Source organism: Ranitomeya imitator, chromosome 3 (assembly GCF_032444005.1).
Source record: "Ranitomeya imitator isolate aRanImi1 chromosome 3, aRanImi1.pri, whole genome shotgun sequence".
Classification (NCBI taxonomy): domain Eukaryota; kingdom Metazoa; phylum Chordata; class Amphibia; order Anura; family Dendrobatidae; genus Ranitomeya; species Ranitomeya imitator.
Genome location: NC_091284.1, coordinates 493,408,857 through 493,432,439, shown reverse-complemented (window position 1 = coordinate 493,432,439; position 23,583 = coordinate 493,408,857).

The window sequence follows — 23,583 nt, the reverse complement described above, 5'->3', positions numbered from 1 at the left end:
AGCAGATTACAAGAGTGGAAGGCTATTTACAACATTAGTTGGAAAAAGCGAGGTTGTAGTAGAAGGTGGAATAGACTTGATATTCGACGTGTATGTGGGTTAGGTGTTAATGTGAAAGAAAGTACAACTGAACAAACACCGTCTCGTCCTAGCCACAGATCACTAACAACACCTGTTAGGGATTGAGCTACTCGACTCCCTTTCTTTAGCAGCCGCACAGTGGTACACCTTGTAGGTGAGATTCAGAAAGAGCATGTGCAACAGTGGATGGCAAACCCTGCATCAAGTTGCCTCTCCTCATCTTCCTTCACGTTTACATCACACACATTGCAATCTTCAGAGGTGGCATCCCAATCACCCTAGTTTCTCCACGCATCAAAAATTTCCAAATGCCCAACTGACTGTGGGGAACCTTAGATGGGCCATTCTGCAGAGCTGTTCAGACATTTTATTCCATGGGCATCAGAGATCTGCTCTGAAGAATCACAGAATCCAGAGTAGGAAAGCATCTGCCCCGATGCCCAAAATGTTTTCATATTCGATCTGGGGCCAGACAAATTAGGGTCCAAGAAGACTCCAGAACCTCATCACCAGACATTAACTACCAAGGGTGGAGGTGATCCTAAAAAGACTGAGATACCAAAGGCGCAGGAGGACTGTACTGTGGTGACAGGGCAGGAGTTGGAGGAGGGTGACTCTCAGGGTGAGGAGTGTGAGGACAGAGAGGATGACGATAAGGTTGTAGATCCCACTTGGTGTGAACCCAAAGGAAAGGTATGCAGCTGAGTAGCTCAACAGAGGAGGTGGAGGAGGAACAAGATGAGGAGGTTGCTTTGTGGCATCCCACACAGATACAAAGTGATGCAACCACGACAAGCGCTGCATCCTCATCCCTAACTCTGTCTGTGGCAGCACCAGTCACAAGTGTGCAGTTAGCAGGGGAGGCAAGAGTTGCCTAGCCTGGGCCTTTTTTGAAACCTCAATGGATGACCAAACACACAATATCTGTCAAATTTGCAAAAAAACTCAGAAGAGTCAAAGATTTCAATAATTTGAGAACTACATGCATGGACAGGCACATGCGCGATAAACATGCCTTAGTGTGGGAATCTCACTGCACTAAAATGGGGACTAGCTGGCCATGCCCACCACCTGCCATCAACCTCATTTGCTTCTTTTTTCTCCTCCATCAGCATTCCAAGTCTTCTCACAGAGGTGCATGGCCGCATAAACTACAATTGTTTGCCCACCATAGTTGTTGTGAATGAGAGCCGGTCAGATGTTACGGAAGTAGACTTGACTGCTGCTTTTGTGTCACGTAGCACAATACATCCTTCTCAATCCACCATAAGATCTCAACCTGCATCTCAGTCACAGTCCTGCAGTTTGTCCTGTTCTCCATACTTTGCGCTTTCTGCAGAGCAGCCAGCTATTGAACCCACAGTTGTGGTCAAGTAAAGAGATGTTTCCTCTTACACAAGGCAAAGCTAAGAGCTTGAACTTCACGATCTCCAATCTGTTGGCCATGGAAATGCTGCCATTCCACTTGGTGGATAAAGATGGTTTCAGAAAGTTGATGACCGTTGTAGTTCCCCAGTACCAGTTGCCCAGTCGCCATTGCTTCTCTCAAGAAAGCTGTGCCTGCATTGCAGCAGCATGTCAACAAACACATCACCCATTCCCTGAAAGGATATATGTCTGGCAGGGTGCATTTAACCACTGACTCCTGGACAAACAAACATGGGTAGGGGCATTACATTTCACTGACTGGGCAGTGGGTGACTCTCTGTGGCTGTTGGGGCACGCAGTCAAGGAGTTGCTGCACATGTCTGTGAATCCCCAAGTCTTGGTGGAAAAACCTCTGTATCTAACAGTTCCTGCACTGCTTCTGCCTCCTCCACCTCCTCAAGGGCCTCCACTTTTGCCTTCCACCTCTCCCTTAATCAGACACACATTCCAACAGATAGAATCTCCCCCGTAGCCATAGCTCACCGCAGTAAGGCAGTGTTTAAATTAATATGCCTTGGAGATCGCAATCACACAGCTCAAGAGTTGTGGACAGGTATTCATGCTGAGTTAGAGCAATGGCTGTCTCCACTAAACCTGGAGCAAGGGAATGCCATGTGCAATAACGGTGCAAACCTGGTGACGGCCCTATGCGGTGACAACCTCACACGTGTGCCTTGCATAGCTCACATCCTCAACCTGGTGGTACAGCAATATCTCTACCACTATCCTGACCTGGATGCGCTGCTACCGAAAGCACAGTCACTGTGTGCTCACTTCCGATGATTGCAACCTCGAAGGTCATCGACTTACACCGCTACAGAGGTCTTTCGGCCTACCATTTAACTGTTTGATTAGCAATGTTCTGACATGGCGGATTTTCACTCTGCACATGTTGCAGCGGGTGTGGCAGCAGCAATGAGCTCTGGTGCAGTATGTCCTTTTGCATAGCCTGGGCAAACAGTCCGAATGTGGTTCAAATCACGATTGTGGAGTGGGCACAGGTGAAAGACCTCTGCACCCTTTTGCATAGTTTTGAAATTGCTACTAAGATGGTGTGCGCTGATGATGCCATCACTATTCCAGTCATCTACATGCTGGAGCACACATTGAATAGTCTGGCTGAGGAGGTGATGGTCCCAGAGGAAGAGATGGATGCAGAGGAGGATGCATAAGGGATAACAATATCTCAAATTTCCGGACTGTCGTTGCACAGGCAGTTGCCATGGTAGGGTGGCTTACAAAGATCAAGGGGTGTTCATGCTACCAGACAAATGTTAGTGAAGATGCAGGAGTTGAGGAACAAATGGAGAAGGAAGAAGTGATGGATATGCAACAGTCAGGAGAAGAAGAGGATTATGATCCATTCTCTGTTGTCCGTGATTGGCAGGAGGGGACAGAGGAAGCAATCTTGAGTGTTATCCCACCACCAACACAGCATGGACTTAGACATCATGGAAGTACCCAGCACATGAGCATCTTCTTTCTGCAACATCTTCAACATGATGTTCATATTCTTAGGGTTACAAATAGTGCTGACTACTGGGTTGCCACTTTGATCCACAATACAAGCATAAATTTCCCAGATGCTTTCCCCTGGAAAGAGATGCGCTCATTCTGGGGTATAGAAACATGCTTGTAGATCTTAAGAGTGTTTTTTCCTAAGACAGCAGGGAGGTACACGGTGTGCATTCCAGTTCTAGAAGTCAATCCCCGGGAACATTAAGGCATCATGGCCAAAACATTAGCAGCAGCAACATTGTTAGTGGCATAAGCAATTTCTGTGAGTCGTTTAGTCTTGAATCTGATACATTTTGAATGACTCACGAGGATGGTGCAGGAGTATCTGGAGCTCAATATCAATGGCATAAGGGGGGTTTGGACACTTTTACATTTTAGTCTTAAAAATGGAAGAGTAGCCTGAGCTCGCCTATTACGCCTTGGGGTTTTGTCATGCCCGACAGCCAACATTCTCTCAGAGCGTGTCTTCAGCACTGCTGGTAGTGTCCTGACAGAATAAGAATATCCGGTTGTCCCCTCAATGTGTAGACCACCTAACTTTCAACAAAATGAACAAGTCATGGTCAACTACCTGTGTTACTTTCCTTACATTTTTCTACCAATAGTATTGCATGAAACTGAAGTTTGTGCCCTCTGAGTGTGGCAGGAATAAACAAAAAAAAAATTGGAAGTGTTCATGAGGTATCGGGTCTCCCAGCTAAGAAGGCTTACACTGCTCCCTTATCTACCAGGTCATCATGGAAACTTCAATTCCAAGCTGTAAATGCTGGGCTAGGCCCTGATACCTCATGCATGGCCCATGGATGACTGCTGCTGTGCCATCTCATCTCTAATCCTCAGCTCCACAACCTCCCTGAACCAATATACAGATCTTGCACTCGGCTACAGCGACCTTGTCAGGGTCCGTCATAAATTAGACCACGAGTGCCAAGAGAAATTAAAAAAAAACAAGGCCTGTGAATCTCCATGGAGTAAAGACAAAATAATGCCTACTTGTTGATGGATACCAGATGTAAACGGAAGTATTATTTAAATAAAGCAGAAAAAATAAAGAACTTACTTCTGTCTCCATCTAAGCAATTCCATAATTTTACATTAGGTTCCAACGTGGTATTCAGATGACCTTGGTCAGTAGAAGTTGCCGAACGAGCATGCGACCTCCATGGTGAAGGCCTGTAGATTTTCAACCAAGGGGCAAAACGCATTCGTACTGATGCCCTGAACATACTAAAAGGGCTGTCTGTAATGTTGTCACGATACCCGGGTATAAATGCTGCAGGGGAAACTGCACCCAGCAGCAACGGAGCTGAACCAGAAACCGGGTAACTAACATGAACACCAACGGGACCTTTCACATGAGACAGAGTGACCAGGTAAAGCAAAAGGACCTACGATCATGTGAGAGAGTGGGAGGCAGTCAGGGGGCGGAGCCAGATGCCGGGGAAACAGAGAAGGGACAAGCATAAAAGGGAAGTGAAACAAGCCGAGGTTGTAGCCAGGAGATTACAAGATACCAACAGGGAGAGTCAGAGAATAGTCAGAAGCCAAGCCAGGGGTCAGTAATCCAGGAAAGCGAATAAAGCAGGTGACAGCAAGACACAAAGCAAGCCAGCACACACTATAGAGGTCAAGCATACAGACTGCAGAAAACCTATAGCTGACAAGGATACCAGGTTAGGAGCGAGAATAAATAGCCCTCCCATCTTGAAAGAGAGGCTAAGAACATTAACCCTGAGAGTACAAGACATAACCTTGTCCTAACCATGACAGTACCCCCCCTTAACGGGGACCACTGGACCCCTAGGCTTCTTAGGGTACCTGGCATGAAAAGCCCGCACCAGTCGATCAGCATGCACAGAATTGGCTGGAACCCATGACCGATCCTCAATAGAATAACCCTTCCAATGTATTAAGTACTGAAGATTTCGACGCATCCACTATGAATCAATGATGCGCCCTACCTCATACTCCGGATGACCCTCTACCAACACTGGCAGAACAATGGATGAGGAATCTTCTCTAACCGTCCCCACGGGTTTTAATAGGGACCTGTGAAAGACATTTGATATTTTGAAGAAGGCTGGCAACTGTAATCTATTGGCCACCGGGTTGATCACCTCTAATATCTTGTATGAACCTATAACCTTGGTGCCCAAATTCATAGAGGGTACTTTAAGTTTGATGTTACGGGTAGACAACCACACCTTCTCTCCCACTGTCAGTGTAGGAGCTGACCCCCTCCTCCTGTCTGCAAAATGTTTGTACCTCCTTTGAGCTTTGGAGATATTACCCTGAACCTCCCTCCAAAGGGTTCTTAACTGTTTCACCAGACCCTCGGCACCAGGGCAACCAGAATCCATGCGGAAAATTCTACAAATTGTGGAACAAATCCATAGTTGACCAGAAAAGGAGATTTGCCAGTAGACTGGTTAATACGACAGTTGAATGCAAATTCTGCCATGGGTAATACCTCACACCAGTCCTCCTGTCTGGAAGAGGCAAGGCATCTTAAAATTTGTTCCAACGACTGGTTGGTGTGTTCAGTCTGACCATTAGATTCCAGGTGATAAGCAGAGGAGAAAGACAATGTAACCCCCAACTTCTTACAAAAAGCCCTACAAAATCTAGCAACAAATTGCACACCCCTGCCAGACACCACATTCACAGGGACCCCATGCAACCGAATTATATGCTGAATGAACAAATGAGCTAAGATTTCAGCAGAAGGCAATGCAGATATCGGCACCAAGTGGGCTTGTTTAAAAAATCTATCAACCACTACCCAGACTACAGAGTTGCCCTTTGAAGGAGGAAGATTAGTGATAAAATCCATGGACAGGTGTGTCCATGGTTTATCTGGAATTGGCAAAGGAACCAATTCCCCGGCCAGCCCAGAGAGCTCTTAGAGCGCGCACACACCCCACAAGTATTCACAAATTTTTTAATATCAGTACCCATAGAAGGCCGCCAAAAATTCCTAGCTACTACGCCCCAGGTAGCTGCAATCCCAGGGTGTGCACTTAACACAGATTCATGAAATTCTTGCAGAAGTGTGAGATGGAAATGATCGGGTACAATCAATTTGCCAGAGGGTTTATTCTTGGGAGCTTGTGACTGTGCTTCCAAAATCTCTCCCTGTAACTCAGATGAGATTTCAGCCACAACCACTCCAGGTTGAAGAATGGAGGAAGGAGGTTCTGGAGGGGACACAGAATCAAAACTTCGGGATAAGGCATCCGCCTTTACATTTTTAGACCCTGGTCGGAACGTAATGGTAAATTGAAACCGAGAAAAAAAAAGAGCTCAATGAGCCTGTCTGGGGGTCAATCTCTTAGCAGATTCGATATAGGCCAAATTTTTATGATCAGAGATGAACGTAACGGGATGAACAGCCCCCTCCAAAAAATGTATCCATTCTTTGAAGGCAAATTTAGTTGCCAACAACTCCCTGTTGCCGACATCATAATTTCTCTCAGCTGAAGATAATTTTTTAGAGAAAAAGGGACAAGGTTTAAGGTTAGTAAGGGTGGACAGGCCCTGAGACAACACTGCTCCCACCCCCACCTCTGTTGCATCAACCTCTACAATAAAAGGTCTCGACGGATCAGGTTGTATCAACACGGGGGTTGAAACAAAACATAATATGGTTCTTCCTGAGTCTCACAAGAACAGTCTGAAGATGGTGTAAGTGAGACTGACTGTCCTCTGAGTATATCAAGATGTCATCTAGGTAAATGACAACATAGTGCCCAATCAGGTCAGAAAAAACATTAATAAAATTCTGGAACACAGCAGGGGCGTTAGTAAGACCGAAGGGCATAACCAAATTTTCAAATAAGCCTTTGGTATTCAGAAAAGCTGTTTTCCATTCATCTCCCTCTCAAATACCTATCAGGTTATAACCCCCTTGTAAGTCAAGCTTAGAAAACCATTTGGCCCCAGTGAGTTGATTACATAAATCAGAAATCAGAAGAAGAGGATACGTGTTTTTCACAGTGATCTTATTTAGTTCCCGAAAGTCGAGGCACGGTCGCAAACCACCATGTTTTTTCTTCACAAAGAAAAACCCCACTACGACAGGTGAAACAGAAGGCCGAATATGCCCCTTACGGAGACTCTCAGTGATGTACTCTTTCATGGCTTGGTGCTCAGGCCCAGACAAATTGTATAATCGAGCCTTGGGTAATTTGGCTTCTGGGATTAAATTAATAGCACAATCACCGGGTCGATGTGGTGGAAGCGCCTCAGCCTCACTTTCGGAAAAATACGTCTTCGAAGTCTTTCAGGTACTCCGGAATACCCTCCAGACTGACAGACGACACAGATACAGACTTTATCGGGTTAACAAAAGGTCCCAGGTTACAACACGGACCATTACCCTTACATATCCATTGAGTAATCTCCCCCGCCACCCAATCAATGGCAGGATTGTGGCGTTGCAGCCAGAGCATTTCGAGAACCAGTCCTGCAGGCAGATTATTCAATACAAAACAACTTAATTGCTCCACGTGAGTGGACCCCATGTTCAGAGAAAAAACATCAGTTTTGAAACAAATTCCATCCCGGGTACGAGGGGACAAATCAACAGCCACAATTTGAACAGGGTTTTTCAACCTAACTGTCCCTATCTTATTACGAGTCACAACTTGGGCATCAATCAAATTAACGAAAGAACCACAGTCAACAAAAGCGGTGGTCACCACAGGACCGCCAACAAGCTCCAATTTCACCTGGAGCACAAGTTTTGTAAGGGAGAAAAAATGTACCTGGGAGTCTGGACAACATCCTAGATTGTTGCCCAGACTCAGTCGTTTCTCAGATGGTTTCACAGAAGGGCAGGATGGACTGTTCCTTTTCCAATGTCCAGAGGCTCCACAGTAAAAACACAGTTGATTTTCTCTGCGGTGTCTTCTCTCACTTTCAGAGACCGAAACTGACCCAATCTCCATGGGTTCAGATACAGGTGCAGAGTCACATAACTTAGAGAACAAGGAAGTCTCCTGTTGCATTATTCCTCTAGCACGGAGTCACTGGTCCATTCAAACTGCCTGCGTCATGGCATCCTCCAGGGTATCAGGAGGAGGATGAAGTGCTAGAGCATCCTTCAGACGGTCAGACAGACCCATTCAGAACACAACCCTCTCAGAGCTGCATCATTCCAAGAAACTTTAGCTGCCCAGTGCCTAAACTCTGAGCAGAACCACTCAGCGGAGTGCTCCCCTGTGTCATACTCATTACCATATCTTCTGTCAGACGCACTCTATCAGGCTCAGCGTTCAGGAGCAGAGGAAGAGAGAGAGAAGGCCCATGCCTGCGGGGACCCCCTTAATAAAGACATAACTACCCCCACCCTCTGCCTTTCATTTCCAGAGGCCCAGGGATGTAACTCAGAAAACAACTTACATCCCTCCTTAAAGACCCTGACATTTTTTTATTCCCAGAAAAAGTGTCAGGTAATTTTACCGGCGGTTTGGGGTCCACTAAAGATACATCAGAGGGACCCCCCTCCCGGGACCGAAACGGAGCAGACACCTGTAAAGCACCAGCCACATCTCTCTGCACCTGTTGCTGCGAGTGGACCAGAGCTAGCTGTTCCACAGACAACTTCTGCAAAAGCTGAGAAAGCTCATTAACCTGTGCCGTGAGATCCTGTACCAGGTCCATTGCATACAAACACCACCCCCCACACCAGGGAGAAAACTATCAGGTCAGCTATAATGTCACGATACCCGGGTATAAATGCTGCAAGGGAAACTGCACCCAGCAGCAACAGAGCTGAACCAGAAACCGGGTAACTAACATGAACACCAACGGGACCTTTCACATGAGACCAGGTAAAGCAAAAGGACCTACGATCATGTGAGAGAGAGGGAGGCGGTCAGGGGGCAGAGCCAGATGCCGGGGAAACAGAGAAGGGACAAGCTTAAAAAAAAGTGAAACAAGCTGAGGTCGTAGCCAGGAGATTACAAGATATCAACAGGGAGATTCAGAGAATAGTCAGAAGCCAAGCCAGGGGTCAGTAATCCAGGAAAGCGAATAAAGCAGGTGACAGCAAGACAAAAAGCAAGCCAGCACACACTACAGCAGTCAAGCATATAGACTGCAGAAAACCTATAGCTGACAAGGATGCCAGGCTAGGAGTGAGTATAAATAGCCCTCCCATCTTGAGAGGCTAAGAACATTAACCCTGAGAGTACAAGACATAACCTTGTCCTAACCATGACAAATGTTATGACTGAACTTTAGCATTCACATGGGAATTAACAAACTGGGGGAGATATGTTAAACCTGCACACCATAGGTTCATATGCAGACAAGGCAATCCCTAACATGACCCTAATTTTTCCCTGCCTGACCACAAAGGTTGGCACACTAAAATTATGCAATGGTACTTCCACTCAATGTTGGATTGACCCTGAGGGTCCTTAACTACACCCTGAACAAAAGCATTATCATTAGTTGGACAAATACAGTACTACCTGGGATCAAACTGAGAATGAAAGCGACTCACAGCCAGAGATCACCGGATTGAGTCCCGGAATTGTGCCATGACAATGACAAGTTGGTAACATCCTTCTGAAATGATACTAGTCAGCCCCTCCTAACTTGGTGGGTTAGGTGGACTTTTCCTTAATGTATCCTAAAAGAGACTTGGAGTATGAGATCCAAAATGTAATATGAAAAGATAATTTTATTATTAATCACATAAAATGGCAATAGCTGATACAATATATACATAAAAAGTTAGAGGCAATGGCACACAGTGTCAATGAACTTCACATCCACAAAGATAATAACAGGCATGGGAATCAAGATGCACAAGTAATTATTGGAGCAGACAAAAAATATTGCTAACATATGGGTTACCAGGTAAAATCTACAGGTGCACTAGTGAATAACATAAATCAAAAAACCCAAATATGAGTAACAAAAGATCCCCAGTGCTTAGTTAAGTTAGTATGCCATGAGAAGAGGGTAACAACCATAGCAGCAGTAACTATGACTTTCCAAGGTGAAAAAAACATCAACATCTATAATATAACGCTGGGAGCGTCACTCTGTCCGAAGCCTTTATAGACTGCGCTGCACACTGAACGCACACCGCGATCTCCAACAGAGAAGCAAGGACCGCCAGGAGGGTGAGTATCGGCCATATTCACCTGTCCTGCGTTCCACCGCTGAGCGCCGCCATCTTCCCGGTCTTCGGCCTGTGACCTTCAGTTCAGAGGGCGCGATGACGCGCTTAATGCGCGCAGGTGAGTATAGTAAGTGCTGGGGGGCCTGAGCTGGCAGCGATACCGGCACCTGACCCCCACAGCACGCCGGTGTCCCCGCCTGCTCAGGCCCCCGGATGGGTGCAGCACATGACAGGATGGGGACGCAGGATGGTTGCAGCACATACCAGGATGGGGACGCAGGATGGGTGCAGCACATGACAGGATGGGGACGCAGGATGGGTGCAGCACATACCAGGATGGGGACGCAGGATGGGGACGCAGGATGGGTGCAGCACATACCAGGATGGGGACGCAGGATGGGTGCAGCACATGACAGGATGAGGACACAGGATGGGTTCAGCACATACCAGGATGGGGACGCAGGATGGGTGCAGCACATGACAGGGTGGGGGCGCAGGATGGGTGCAGCACATGACAGGATGGGGACGCAGGATTGGTGCAGCACATGACAGGATGGGGATGCAGGATGGGTGCAGCACATGACAGGATGGGGGCACAGGATGGGTGCAGCACATGACAGGATGGGGGCGCAGGATGGGTGCAGCACATGACAGGATGGGGACGCAGGATGGGTGCAGCACAAGACAGGATGGGGATGCAGGATGGGGACGCAGGATGGGTGCAGCACATACCAGGATGGAGACACAGGATGGGTGCAGCACATAACAGGATGGGGACGCAGGATGGGGACGCAGGATGGGTGCAGCACATGACAGAATGGGGACGCAGGATGGGTGCAGCACATGACAGGATGGGGACGCAGGATGGGTGCAGCACATGACAGGATGGGGCGCAGGATGGGTGCAGCACATGACAGGATGGGGGCGCAGGATGGGTGCAGCACATGACAGGATGGGGACGCAGGATGGGTGCAGCACATGACAGGATGGGGACGCAGGATGGGTGCAGCACATAACAGGATGGGGACACAGGATGGGGACGCAGGATAGGTGCAGCACATACCAGGATGGGGACGCAGGATGGGTGCAGCACATGACAGGATGGGGGCGCAGGATGGGTGCAGCACATGACAGGATGGGGACGCAGGATGGGTGCAGCACATGACAGGATGGGGATGCAGGATGGAGCAGCACATACCAGGATGGTGATCATATACCAATATAAATGCTCGCCACCCGGGCGTAGAACGGGTTCAATAGCTAGTTTTATATAAAAGAACAAAGCATACAAAGTAAAAAAAGAGAACTTACCCATAGTGACCTATATGTGGACATGCAGAAATGGCAGCCCCAATGCATGTTTCTCATATCTCTTTTAGGATACATATTCTGGTGGAGTGTCCAGTACTAGTTTATTTTTGGTCCGCTATTTATATATACTGTAGTTAACCCCTTCATGACCCAGCCTATTTTGACTTTAAAGACCTTGCCGTTTTTTGCAATTCTGACCAGTGTCCCTTTATGAGGTAATAACTCAGGAACGCTTCAACGGATCATAGCGGTTCTGAGATTGTTTTTTTGTGACATATTGGGCTTCATGTTAGTGGTAAATTTAGGTCAATAAATTCTGCGTTTATTTGTGATAAAAATGGAAATTTGGCGAAAATTTTGAAAATTTCGCAATTTTCACATTTTGAATTTTTATTCTGTTAAACTAGAGAGATATGTGACACAAAATAGTTAATAAATAACATTTACCACATGTATACTTTACATCAGCACAATTTTGGAAACAAAATTTTTTTTTGCTAGGAAGTTATAAGGGTTAAAATTTGACCAGCGATTTCTCATTTTTACAGCGAAATTTACAAAACCATTTTTTTAGGGACCACCTCACATTTGAAGTCAGTTTGAGGGGTCTATATGGCTGAAAATACCCAAAAGTGACACCATTCTAAAAAATGCACCCCTCAAGGTACTCAAAACCACATTCAAGAAGTTTATTAACCCTTCAGGTGCTTCACAGCAGCAGAAGCAACATGGAAGGAAAAAATGAACATTTAACTTTTTAGTCACAAAAATTATCTTTTAGCAACAATTTTTTTATTTTCCCAATGGTAGAAGGAGAAACTGAACCACGAAAGTTGTTGTCCAATTTGTCCTGAGTACGCTGATACCTCATATGTGGGGGTAAACCACTGTTTGGGCGCACGGCAGGGCTTGGAAGGGAAGGAGCGCCATTTGACTTTTTGAATAAAAAATTGGCTCCACTCTTTAGCGGACACCATGTCACGTTTGGAGAGCCCCCGTGTGCCTAAAAATTGGAGCTCCCCCACAAGTGACCCCATTTTGGAAACTAGACGCCCCAAGGAACTTATCTAGATGCATAGTGAGCACTTTGAACCCCCAGGTGCTTCACAAATTGATCCGTAAAAATGAAAAAGTACTTTTTTTTCACAAAAAAATTCTTTTAGCCTCAATTTTTTCATTTTCACATGGGTAACAGGATAAATGGATCCTAAAATTTGTTGGGCAATTTCTCCTGAGTACACCTATACCTCACATGTGGGGGTAAACCACTGTTTGGGCACATGGTAAGGCTCGGAAGGGAAGGAGCGCCATTTGACTTTTTGAATGAAAAATTATCTCCATCGTTAGCGGACACCATGTCGCGTTTGGAGAGACCCTGTGTACCTAAACATTGGAGCTCCCCCACAAGTGACCCCATTTTAGAAACTAGACCCCCCAAGGAACTTATCTAGATGCCTAGTGAGCACTTTAAACCCTCAGGTGCTTCACAAATTGATCTGTAAAAATGAAAAAGTACTTTTTTTTCACACAAAAAATTATCTTCGCCTCAATTTTTTCATTTTTACATGGGCAATAGGATAAAATGGATCAAAAAATTTGTTGGGCAATTTCTCCCGAGTACGCCAATACCTCATATGTGGGGGTAAACCACTGTTTGGGCACACGGCAGGGCTCGGAAGGAAAGGCGTACCATTTGACTTTTTGAATGGAAAATTAGCTCCAAAATAATAAATACGTTTTCTTTCCTCAAAAATAATTATTTAGCCCAGAATTTTTTATTTTCCCAAGGGTTACAGGAGAAATTGGACCGCAAAAGTTGTTGTCCAGTTTCTCCTGAGTACGCTGATACCCCATGTGTGGAGGTAAACCACTGTTTGGGCACACGTCGGGGCTCAGAAGGGAAGTAGTGACTTTTGAAATGCAGAATTTGATGGAATGGTCTGCGGGCGTCACGTTGCGTTTGCAGAGCCCCTGGTGTTCCTAAACAGTAGAAACCCCCCACAAGTGACCCCATTTTAGAAACTAGACCCCCCAAGGAACTTATCTAGATATGTGGGGAGCACTTTGAACCCCCAAGTGCTTCACAGACGTTTACAACGCCGAGCCGTGAAAATAAAAAATCATTTTTCTTTCCTCAAAAATGATGTTTTAGCAAGCATTTTTTTATTTTCACAAGGGTAACAGGATAAATTGGACCCCAGTAATTGTTGCGCCGTTTATCCTGAGTATGCTGGTACCCCATACGTGGGGGTAAACCACTGTTTGGGCACACGTCGGGGCTCGGAATTGAGGGAGCATTATTTGACTTTTTGAATACGAGATTGGCTGGAATCAATGGTGGCTCCATGTTGCGTTTGGAGACCCCTGATGTGCCTAAACAGTGGTAACTAGAGTTGAGCGACCTTGACCTTTTTAGAGTCGAGCCGGGTTTCGCGAAACCCGACTATCTCAAAAGTCGGGTCGAGTGAAATCGGCCGATTATGGCGAAAAGTCGGGATCGACCGAAACACGAAACCCAATGCAAGTCAATGGGGCAGCATAGTCGGCAGTGAGTGGGGGCCAGGAAAACACCTAGAGTGCCCATTTTAATGTCAAAACCATCCATTCTTCTTAATGAAGCTTGTCAAGCGTAATTTACCTTATAATAATTGGAAGGCATTTGAAATTGGGGGTCATTTGGCTAAAGTTGTGTGGGGTAGGGCTGGTTCAAGTAATTAGTGGGCCCAGGAAATCTGGACCACGTCACGGCAGTGGAGCAGGGAGAGGTAAGTATTTCAACTTTGCAAGTGCTGTGATCCTGAGCAAGCAGGGGGGGCCCACTTGTTGGCATTGGCACTGGCACAGGGCCCCTCAAAGTACAGCGGTGTGTTTGCACAGCGGGGGCGCCTCCCACCGGCAGCAACACTTTTGCGTACTATGAGAGGCCCTGTGCCAGTGACGTTGCCAACTAGTATTCCTCCCCCCACCTGATGAAGGAACCTGCACTTTCATCTGCACCTTCCTCTTTGTCCCCGTGTAAGGTGGTATGGTATGCGGGAAGAGCAACCTGACTTTCAGCAGGGTCACAATGTTGTTGTGTAGCATGCACGGGGAATGTTGCGTTATGGGTCAATGTACCAGCAGACTCATCTATCACTGGCTGGGCAATGGGCACGATGAAGTGGAAACACAGATATAGGCCCAAAGAATAAAGTGGGCTAAATGCAGTTCAAAATTGGTAACACAGGAATAACCAGGGGGCATTGCAGTGGAGGACAACTGGAATGAGAGGCTGACACAGAGAGTAGGGCCAAATCAGTAAGTAGTCGAAATGCAGTTCAAAATTGGCAACCGTAGTAAACAGGCGGCACAGCTTTGTTCAGTGGAGGAGAACAGCAAGGAGTGGCAGACACCGATAGTAGGCCCCAACCCAACTAGTAGGCCAAATGCAGTCTAACATTAACAACTACTTAACGAGAGCCTGAAAATGGAATTTCAGGACAGGAAACCAGGAGAACAGCAAGGAGTGGCAGACACCGATAGTAGGCCCCAAACCAACTAGTACGCCAAATGCAGTTGTTCCTTTTAACCACAATTTAATGAGAGCCTGAAGATAGAAGCTCAGGAAAGGCAACCTGGGGAACACCTTGGAGTGTAACACACCATCTCTCTCCACCCCATACCCATTTTGTAGGCCTAATGCAGTGTACTTTTCTACAACTACTAAACGAGAGTCGGAAGACCGAAGCAATGGCAAGGAAACCTGGGGAACACCTTGGAGTGTAACACACCATCTCTCTCCACCCCATACCCAATTTGTAGGCCTAATGCAGTGTAGTTTCCAAGAACTACTAAACGAGAGCCGGAAGATCGAAGCTCAGGAAAGGCAACCTGGGGAACACCTTGGAGTGTAACACACCCTCTCTCTACACCCCATACCCAATTTGAAGGCCTAATGCAGTGTAGTTTCCAAGAACTACTAAACGAGAGCCGGAAGATCGAAGCTCAGGAAAGGCAACCTGGGAAACACCTTGGAGTGTAACACACCCTCTCTCTACACCCCATACCCAATTTGAAGGCCTAATGCAGCGTAGTTTCCAACAACTACTAAACGAGAGCCGGAAGATCGAAGCTCAGGAAAGGCAACCTGGGGAACACCTTGGAGTGTAACAAACCCTCTCTCTACACCCCATACCCAATTTGTAGGCCTAATGCAGCGTAGTTTCCGACAACTACTAAACGAGAGCATGAAGATCGAAGTTCAGGAAAGGCAACCTGGGGAACACCTTGGAGTGTAACACACCCTCTCTCTACACCCCATACCCAATTTGAAGGCCTAATGCAGTGTAGTTTCCAAGAACTACTAAACGAGAGCCGGAAGATCGAAGCTCAGGAAAGGCAACCTGGGGAACACCTTGGAGTGGAACACACCCTCTCTCTACACCCCATACCCAATTTGAAGGCCTAATGCAGCGTAGTTTCCAACAACTACTAAACGAGAGCCGGAAGATCGAAGCTCAGGAAAGACAACCTGGGGAACACCTTGAAGTGTAACACAACGTCTCTCTACACCACGGAAGGGCTGATTCTTAGGAAGGAAGGCTGTTGGAAATAAGCATTGCGCGTCCGAGGGTGATTATATTCTTATTAGGTATATACTCACCCTCGGACGCGCCCTGCTTCTTTATTTGGAATGAATGTTTATTTGCAATGTGGTGTTGACTTTCTCTATTATTTTGGTAATTAATGATTTTATTATTTTCATTGTTTTGCATCTTCTCGGCAATAATATAAAGAAGACGCGACAGGACAACACTCGGTGGATGCCATATCTGTGTTTTCAATTTAAAAAACCTTTCAGTTAAATACTTGCAGGATAAAGTAATTGTAGCTGGTGGCCATTTTTATTACTGTACCAGATTTTAGTTGTGTGTTTGTTTTTAATGTTAAAATGTCTGCATTTGATATCTCACCAGTATTTTCTTTTTTATAAGCAAAATACTTTTTTTTTTATTTTATGATCTTGGTTCAAGGGGTACACGGGCAGCAGTGGAGGCCTAGTGGAAGGAGGGACCGCAGACAGGCTTCGAAGCCCTAACATAATAAATTGGGCTGCCTGTAGGCAGTTTAAAATTGGTTCCAGGGGAACACGGGCAGCAGTAGACAGGTCAGTGGAGGCCTAGTGGAAGGAGGGACCGCAGACAGGCTTCGAAGCCCTAACATAATAAATTGGGCTGCCTGTAGGCAATTTAAAATTGGTTCCAGGGGAACACGGGCAGCAGTAGACATGTAAGTGGAGGCCTAGTGGAAGGAGGGACCGCAGACAGGCTTCGAAGGCCTAACATAATAAAATGGGCTGGCTGTAGGCAATTTAAAATTGGTTCCAGGGGAACACGGGCAGCAGTAGACAGGTCAGTGGAGGCCTAGTGGAAGGAGGGACCGCAGACAGGCTTCGAAGGCCTAACATAATAAAATGGGCTGGCTGTAGGCAATTTAAAATTGGTTCCAGGGGAACACGGGCAGCAGTAGACAGGTAAGTGGAGGCCTAGTGGAAGGAGGGACCGCAGACAGGCTTCGAAGGCCTAACATAATAAATTGGGCTGCCTGTAGGCAATTTAAAATTGGTTCCAGGGGAACACGGGCAGCAGTAGACAGGTAAGTGGAGGCCTACTGGAAGGAGGGACCGCAGACAGGCTTCGAAGGCCTAACGTAATAAAATGGGCTGGCTGTAGGCAATTTACAATTGGTTCCATGGGAACACGGGCAGCAGTAAACAGGTCAGTGGAGGCCTAGTGGAAGGAGTGACGGCAGACAGGCATCAAAGGCCTAACATCATAACATTGGGCTGTTGGCAATTTAAAATTGGTTCCAGGGGTACACGGGCAACAGTGGTCTGGTCAGTGGAAGTCTAGTGGAAGGAGTGACGGCAGACAGGCATCAAAGGCCTAACATAATAACATTTGGCTGTTGGCAATTTAAAATTGGTTCCAGGGGTACACGGGCAACAGTGGTCTGGTCAGTGGAAGTCTAGTGGAAGGAGTGACGGCAGACAGGCTAAGAAGGCCTAACATAACAAAATTGGGCTGGCTGTAGGCAAGTTTAAATTGGTTCCAGGGGAACACGGCCAGCAGTGGCCTGGTCAGTGTAGTAGTTGTAGAAAGAACGGACCGCAGACAGGCTTCGAAGGCCTAACATAACAAAAATGTCAAAACAATGGTATTGTCAGTGCCAGGCATTGAAGGATGTCAGCGCATAGACTAAACATTGGTGAAGCTGTGAGAGATAATTTTGCTAGTGGTAGAGCACTGTTTGAGCTGGGGGGGGAACTGTCTTGTGGCCGGCGGTACAGGCCCAGGGCCCTTCATATTACAATGGTGTGTCTGACGTTGGGTGCGCACCACCACCGCCAGAGACACTTTATTGTACTATGAGGGACCCAGTGGCAGTGCCGTCGACCAAAAGCGGGCACACCCACCTCTTCAGACAAACAGCTCTCTCACGGGTGCTGGCGCAAAGTGGCGATACCACGGCCTCGTGTGGGGAGTTTGGCCATTTTGTTAGGAGTAAACATGTCGTATGCTGGACAATCAGGTGCAGAAAATTACGAGATTGGAAAAGTCATTCAGAAGAGTCCACAGGCAAGACCTTTTCATAGGAAAGTTAGGTGTCAGCCGGGCAAGGTGGGGCAAAAGATTTCGAAATCCAGTTGTGGTTCATTTTAATGAAGGTTAGATCATCTACATTTTGGGTAGCCAGACGAGTCCTTTTTTCAGTTAGTATTGAACCTGCAGCACTGAATACTCTTTCTGATTGGACACTAGCTGCCGGGCAAGCAAGCTCCTGCAATGCATATTCTGCCAATTCTGGCCAGGTGTCTAATTTGGATGCCCAGTAATCAAATGGGAATGACGGTTCAGGGAGAACGTCGATAAGGGATGAAAAATAGTTTGTAACCATACTGGACAAATGTTGTCTCCTGTCACTTTGAATTGATGCTGCAGTACCTGTCCTGTCTGCGGTCATAGCAAAATCACTCCACAACCTGGTCAGAAAACCCCTCTGGCCAACGCCACTTCTGATTTCTGCCCCTCTAACACCTCTGGTCTGCTGGTCCCTGGAGCTCGTGTGAGAACGATCACGGGCGCTGTGTGCAGGGAATGCCAGAAGCAAACGGTCAACAAGAGTTGATTGTTTTGTTGCTAATATTAGTTCCAAGTTCTCATGTGGCATAATATTTTGCAATTTGCCTTTATAGCGAGGATCAAGGAGGCAGGCCAACCAGTAATCGTCATCGTTCATCATTTTTGTAATGCGTTTGTCCCTTTTGAGGATACGCAAGGCATAATCCGCCATGTGGGCCAAAGTTCCAGTTGTCAAATCTGCGGTTGTGCTTGGTTGAGGGGCAGTTGCAGGCAAATCTACGTCACTTGTGTCCCTCAAAAAACCAGAACCCGCCCTTGCCACGCCACCAATTTCCAATGACCCCGGGAAAGCTTCCTCATTAAAAATATACTCATCCCCATCATCCTCCTCATCCTCCACCTCCTCTTCGCCCGCTACCTCGTCCTGTACACTGCCCTGACCAGACAATGGCTGACTGTCATCAAGGCTTTCCTCTTCCTCTGGTGCAGACGCCTGATCCTTTATGTGCGTCAAACTTTGCATCAGCAGACACATTAGGGGGATGCTCATGCTTATTATGGCGTTGTCTGCACTAACCAGCCGTGTGCATTCCTCAAAACACTGAAGGACTTGACACATGTCTTGAATCTTCGACCACTGCACACCTGACAACTCCATGTCTGCCATCCTACTGCCTGCCCGTGTATGTGTATCCTCCCACAAAAACATAACAGCCCGCCTCTGTTCGCACAGTCTCTGAAGCATGTGCAGTGTTGAGTTCCACCTTGTAACAACGTCTATGATTAGGCGATGCTGGGGAAGGTTCTAAGAACGCTGATAGGTCTGCATACGGCTGGAGTGTACAGGCGAACGGCGGATATGTGCGCAAAGTCCACGCACTTTGAGGAGCAGGTCGGATAACCCCGGATAACTTTTCAGGAAGCACTGCACCACCAGGTTTAAGGTGTGAGCCAGGCAAGGAATGTGTTTCAGTTGGGAAAGGGAGATGGCAGCCATGAAATTCCTTCCGTTATCACTCACTACCTTGCCTGCCTCAAGATCTACAGTGCCCAGCCACGACTGCGTTTCTTGCTGCAAGAACTCGGACAGAACTTCCGCGGTGTGTCTGTTGTCGCCCAAACACTTCATAGCCAATACAGCCTGCTGACGTTTGCCAGTAGCTGCCCCATAATGGGAGACCTGGTGTGAAACAGTGGCAGCTGCGGATGGAGTGGTTGTGCGACTGCGGTCTGTGGACGAGCTCTCGCTTCTGCAGGAGGACGAGGAGGAGGAGGAGGAGGAGGGGGTGCGAACGGCTACAGCCAACTGTTTCCTAGACCGTGGGCTAGGCAGAACTGTCCCAAACTTGCTGTCCCCTGTGGACCCTGAATCCACCACATTTACCCAGTGTGCCGTGATGGACACGTAACGTCCCTGGCCATGCCTACTGGTCCATGCATCTGTTGTCAGGTGCACCTTTGTGCTCACAGATTGCCTGAGTGCATGGACGATGCGCTCTTTAACATGCTGGTGGAGGGCTGGGATGGCTTTTCTGGAAAAAAAGTGTCGACTGGGTAGCTCGTAGCGTGGTACAGCGTAGTCCATCAGGTCTTTGAAAGCTTCGCTTTCAACTAACCGGTAGGGCATCATCTCTAACGAGATTAGTCTAGCTATGTGGGCGTTCAAACCCTGTGTACGCGGATGCGAGGCTAAGTACTTCCTTTTTCTAACCATAGTCTCATGTAGGGTGAGTTGGACTGGAGAGCTGGAGATCGTGGAACTAGCGGGGGTGCCGGTGGACATGGCAGACTGAGAGACGGTGGGAGATGGTATTGTTGCCGCCGGTGCCCTAGATGCAGTGTTTCCTACTACGAAACTGGAGATTCCCTGACCCTGACTGCTTTGGCCTGGCAAAGAAACCTGCACAGATACTGCAGGTGGTGCAGAAAATGGTGGCCCTACACTGCCGGAAGGGATGTTGCGTTGATGAGTAGCTTCATTGGCCGAGGGTGCTACAACCTTAAGGGACGTTTGGTAGTTAGTCCAAGCTTGCAAATGCATGGTGGTTAAATGTCTATGCATGCAACTTGTATTGAGACTTTTCAGATTCTGCCCTCTGCTTAAGGTAGTTGAACATTTTTGACAGATTACTTTGTGCTGATCAATTGGATGTTGTTTAAAAAAATGCCAGACTGCACTCTTTCTAGCATCGGATACCTTTTCAGGCATTGCAGACTGAGCTTTAACCGGATGGCCACGCTGTCCTCCAACAGGTTTTGACTTTGCCACGCGTTTTGGCCAAGATACGGGCCCGGCAGATGGAACCTGTTGCGATGTTGATGCCTGCTGCGGCCCCTCCTCCTCCGCTTCAGAACTGCTGCCGCCTGCACCCTGTTCCCCCAATGGCTGCCAATCGGGGTCAAGAACTGGGTCATCTATTACCTCTTCTTGTAGCTCGTGTGCAACTTCGTCTGTGTCACCGTGTCGGTCGGTGGTATAGCGTTCGTGATGGGGCAACATAGTCTCATCAGGGTCTGATTCTTGATCAGCACCCTGCGAGGGCAATGTTGTGGTCTGAGTCAAAGGACCAGCATAGTAGTCTGGCTGTGGCTGTGCATCAGTGCACTCCATGTCAGATTCAACTTGTAATGGGCATGGACTGTTAACTGCTTCACTTTCTAAGCCAGGGACGGTATGTGTAAAGAGCTCCATGGAGTAACCCGTTGTGTCGCCTGCTGCATTCTTCTCTGTTGTTGTTTTTGCTGAAGAGGACAAGGAAGCGACTTGTCCCTGACCGTGAACATCCACTAACGACGCGCTGCTTTTACTTTTACCAGTTTCACGAGAGGAGGCAAAAGAGCTAGAGGCTGAGTCAGCAAGATAAGCCAAAACTTGCTCTTGATGCTCCGGCTTTAAAAGCGGTTTTCCTACTCCCAGAAAAGGGAGGGTTCGAGGCCTTGTGTAGCCAGACGACGAACCTGGCTCCACAGCTCCAGACTTAGGTGCAATATTTTTTTTCCCACGACCACCTGATGCTCCACCACTACCACTACCCTCATTACCAGCTGACAATGAACGCCCCCGGCCACGACCTCTTCCACCAGACTTCCTCATTGTTTTAAAAACGTTACCAAACGAACGGTATTTGTTGCTGTCACACAACTTACACGGTGAGCTATAACTTCAGTATGATTTAGCTACCCCTTTACAGGTGGGTGAGACCACAACGAAAATCAGCCACAATGTTACACACTCTGTTGTTGTTGGCAACAAATGAGATGGCACACACGCAGGACTGTCACTGAAGCGCAAATGTAAATATTTATCTCCCACTGATTTGTGTTTGTTTTTTTTAAAAGGGAGACTTCAGAAAAAAAAAAATTAAAAAAAAATTATTTTTTACAGAAGAATTTATAAAACAAATAAAATGAAATGATTGTTTCAGGGAGAATTTAGGAAAAAAAAAAAAAAAAAGGCTTTGTAGGGCCCACTGAGTGAGAGAGGACGCACACAGGAGTCAGGAGTGGCACACAAGCCCAGAGGCCAATATTAATCTCCCACCGATTGATTTAGTTATTTTTTTTGGTAGATTTTGGAACCCAAATCAAGCAAAAAAATTAATAGGCTTTCTATGGCCCACAATTGGGGAGAGAGAGAGAGATGGCACACCCAGGAGTCAAGACTGGCACACAAGCAGAAGGGGCAATATGAATCTCCCACAGATTTTTTTTTTTTTTTTTCAGGGAGACTTTAGAGAAAAAAAAATACAAAAAAAATGATTTTTTTCAGGAATAATTTAGAAACCAAAGAAAATAAAATGATTGTTTCAGGGAGAATTTAGAAAACAAATAAAACAAAAAATAGGCTTTCTAGGGCCCACTGAGTGACAGATGACGCTCACAGGAGTCAGGAGTGGCACACAAGCCCAGAGGCCAATATTAATCTCCCACTGATTGATTTAGTGATTTTTTTTGGTAGATTTTGGAACCCAAATCAAGCAAAAAAATTAATAGGGTTTCTATGGCCCACTATTTGTGAGAGAGATGGCACGCTCAGGACTGGCACACAAGCCCAGAGGCCAATATTAATCTCCCACTTTTTTTTTTTTTCCAGGGAAAATTTATAAACCCAATAAAAAAAATAATAATAAATAGGCTTTCTATGGCCCACTATCTGAGAGAGAGAGATGGCACGCTTAGGACTGGCACACAAGCCCAAAGGCCAATATTAATCTCCCACTGATTGATTGATTGATTTTTTCAGGTAGAATTATGAACCCAAATCAACAAAAAAAATAAATAGGCTTTCTATGGCCCACTATTTGTGAGAGAGATGGCACGCTCAGGACTGGCACACAAGCCCAGAGGCCAATATTAATCTCCCACTTTTTTTTTTTTTCCAGGGAAAATTTATAAACCCAATAAAATAATAAAAAAATAGGCTTTCTATGGCCCACTATCTGAGAGAGAGAGAGATGGCACGCTTAGGACTGGCACACAAGCCCAAAGGCCAATATTAATCTCCCACTGATTGATTTATTGATTTTTTCAGGTAGAATTTAGAACCCAAATCAAGCAAAAAAATTAATAGGCTTTCTATGGCCCACTGAGTGAGAGATGGCACACACAGGAGTAAGGAGTGGCACACAAGCCCTGAGGCCAATATTTTTCTCCCACTGAGTGATGTTGTGATTTTTTCTGGTAGATTTTGGAACCCAAATCAAGCAAAAAAATAAATAGGCTTTCTATGGCCCACTGAGTGAGAGATGACACAGACAGAGATGGCACTCTAGCAGAAATGTCAATCTTAATCTCCCACAAAAAAAAAAAAAAAAAAAAAAGCAACTGTCCTTCAATTACTATCTCCCTGCAGTAATCTCAGCCAGGTATGGCAGGCAGCAATAAGGAGTGGACTGATGCACAAATTAAATAAAACGTGTGGACAAACAAACAAGATAGCTGTGCAGAAAGGAAGGAACAAGAGGATTTGTGCTTTGAAAAAAGCAG